Source organism: Corapipo altera, unplaced genomic scaffold, assembly GCF_003945725.1.
Source record: "Corapipo altera isolate COAL_440 unplaced genomic scaffold, ASM394572v1 60299, whole genome shotgun sequence".
NCBI classification, from domain to species: domain Eukaryota; kingdom Metazoa; phylum Chordata; class Aves; order Passeriformes; family Pipridae; genus Corapipo; species Corapipo altera.
The window spans coordinates 1-3,245 of NW_020888081.1; the positions used below are offsets into that span (position 1 = coordinate 1).

The following is a 3,245-nucleotide window of genomic DNA, read 5'->3' on the forward strand; positions in this document are numbered from 1 at the left end:
CACCTTCAGCACACGGGCAAAGGGTTGTGTATCGCCTGGAAAAAAAATTAAACAGCTACAACATATATGCATAGATTGACCACACAGACAACATCCTCAAACTAACTCCGAACTCGGTTCGGGATTAAAATTCTCACCTCGCTCGTCTCCCTGCTCAGTCGCTACCCCTCGAGACCGATTGGGCCCCATCTGGAAAATAAAAAACAAAAAGGCACAAGATAAAGGACTCCTGTGGCTAAAACTGACATCCTGCATCCAACACATAATACAACCTTCTTACCAGGCTGCTTCAACTTCTCTCCGTCTGGGGTACATTGTGTCCGCTTATCTGAAATAAAACAACAAAAAACAAAAGGTTAGTCAGGTCACCCACATGGTCACTGAGATCTTAACCACTTAACTCATTTCCACTGAGCGAGTGAGAACTCTGACCGCAGCGTACAAGAATACAAATGATAACCCAGCTGCGAGGCCCTGCTGTCCAAGTACCATCAGCTCCACAACACTCGGCTATAACGATGGCACACGAGTTATGTACACCCGCTTCATCCGGCAGGACCGTACAGCCATCGGCTCCACTGACTGAGGTAACTGACATGCTGATGGGAGACTCTGGGCAATATTCTATCTTCCCACTGACCCATGGAGCAGGGCAGAGCAGTTCCAGGTTGACCCCAAGTGAGACACCCCACACCTGTGACAACACACACCATGGGACACAATTAAGAGACAAAGGACACAAAATATGGATGAGACAGAGGACGTGACACAGACCGGAACTGCTCTGCCCTGCACAAGTGAATCCAATGATACAAAGTAAAGTCCTTCCTTTGATGTGTCCAAATAACCTATTACAAAATACCCATTGCATCCTACTAATTTCAAAAATCCCTCCAGGTGAGGTACACACTTGCACCCACTCCCAACCCCTCTCTGGGTCTTTGCCCTGCACTTATCTTCCCGACAGCCGGGGATGCGAATCCATCTTTCATGCAGAGGAGGGGCACCTGGGCTGGCTCAGAGGTTCCTGGTATCGGGAGAGTACTCGGAGTCAACTGCGAGAGAGAAAACCAGACTCAAGATCTGAGTAGTGTGGCACGTGACCCCAACCTCCATGATCCCTCTACTCACCAGCACCGAGGCAGGTCCTCGTGTCACTGGCTCTGACCAGACTTGGACAATGTGCTGTCATCTTCTGGGATACCTGAGCGAGTGAAAGACAAAATTAGAGGCATTTCTAAAGCTGCAGTGGATCCAGGCTCCTCCTGCTGCTTCCCCAACTCACCTAGAAGGCTCCTCTCTCTTCAGCTGCTCCCAAGGCCTCCCCTGCAAATGAAAGGGGTAAATGTTCAAACACTGAGCTCTCAAACATTTAGGGATGGCTCACAAGCAAAGCCAAAAATCTCTAAACCCCATCAGACTCCACGCCGAAGCGTTGCTACACACCCTGAAGTGGACAGACGGCCGCTGCGAGACAACATGGACGCGGAGGCTGGTGCTGATGTACTGCCTCATCCTGGTTATCTCGGTTCCTTCAGCTTGATCTCTTATAGGATGGACCTTTGGCACCTTCAGCACACGGGCAAAGGGTTGTGTATCGCCTGGAAAAAAAAGTAAACAGCTACAGCATATATGCATAGATTGACCACACAGACAACATCCTAAAACTAACTCCAAACTCGGTTCGGGATTAAAACTCTCACCTCGCTCGTCTCCCTGCTCAGTCGCTACCCCTCGAGACCGATTGGGCCCCATCTGGAAAACAAAGAACAAAAAGGCACAAGATAAAGGACTCCTGTGGCTAAAACTGACATCCTGCATCCAACACATAATACAACCTTCTTACCAGGCTGCTTCAACTTCTCTCCGTCTGGGGTACATTGTGTCCGCTTATCTGAAATAAAACAACAAAAAACAAAGGGTTAGTCAGGTCACCCACATGGTCACTCAGATCTTAACCACTTAACTCATTTCCACTGAGCGAGTGAGAACTCTGACCGCAGCGTACAAGAATACAAATGATAACCCAGCTGCGAGGCCCCGCTGTCCAAGTACCATCAGCTCCACAACACTCGGCTATAACGATGGCACACGAGTTATGTACGCCCGCTCCATCCGGCAGGACCGTACAGCCATCGGCTCCACTGACTGAGGTAACTGACATGCTGATGGGAGACTCCGAGCAATATTCTATCTACCCACTGATCCACGGAGCAGGGCAGAGCAGTTCCAGGTTGACCCCAAGTGAGACACCCCACACCTGTGACAACACACAACATGTGACACAATTAAGAGAAGAAGGACACAAAACAGGGACAAGATAAAGGACCTGACACAGATTGGAACTGCTCTGCCCTGCACAAGTGAATCCAATGATACAAAGTAAGCCCTTCCTTTGATGTGTCCAAATAACCTGTTACAGGACACCTATTGCACTGCACTAATTTCAAAAATCCCTTCAGGTGAGACACATACTTGCACCCACTCCCAGCCCCTCTCTGGGTCTTTGCCCTGCACTTATCTTCCCGACAGCCGGGGATGTGAATCCATCTTCAATGCAGAGCAGGGGCACCTGGGCTGGCTCAGAGGTTCCTGGCATCGGGAGAGTACTCGGAGTCAACTGCGAGAAAGAAAACCAGACACAAGATCTGAGTAGTGTGGCACGTGACCCCAGCCCCCGTGATCCCTCTACTCACCATCACAGAGGCAGGTCCTCGTGTCACTGGCTCTGACCAGACTTGGACAATGTGCTGTCATCTTCTGGGATACCTGAGAGAGAGAGACACAATTAGAGGGCATTTCTCAAGCTGCAGTGGACCCCCGCTCCTCCTGCTGCCTCCACGACTCACCTCCAATGCTCATCTGCTCCCAAAGGTTAGCTGGATGGCACCTGCAATCAAAAAAGCTCAGTGCTTCGTTGTTGATCCTTTTAATACTCGGAGATTACCTACAAGGAAAGCTCCAGGGCACCGAACCGTGTCCGTCACCCCACTGTGAGTTGGCTTCGGCCCCGTGAGGCTGTGTACATCTCCTGCAAAAAAACCCAGAGGCAAATGTGAGTACTGAGATACTGCCCAAGAGTATGCTGCTCCCATGGCAGTTTCTGTCTGACACCCCTTGACCGTGACCTCTTACAGGCAGGGTCCCCATCACGGTGGACTGTACGTTACCTGGGGGAGTGAGAAAAAAAGTTACGGAGTGTTCCTGAAATTAAGGGAGACCCCAGCACCTCCTCAATACCTCCC

General features: G+C 50.4%; 1 long non-coding RNA gene across 1 annotated transcript; it reads right to left on the reverse strand.

Moving 5' to 3' along the window:
- Positions 1-2,120: 2,120 nt before the first annotated feature.
- LOC113941848 lies at positions 2,121-2,959 on the reverse strand. Its single transcript, XR_003525767.1, has 3 exons — positions 2,850-2,959; positions 2,697-2,769; positions 2,121-2,620 (listed from the first exon to the last, which is right to left on the reverse strand). It is a non-coding gene; the product is annotated as an uncharacterized LOC113941848 (long non-coding RNA).
- Between the last annotated feature and the right edge of the window lie 286 nt (positions 2,960-3,245).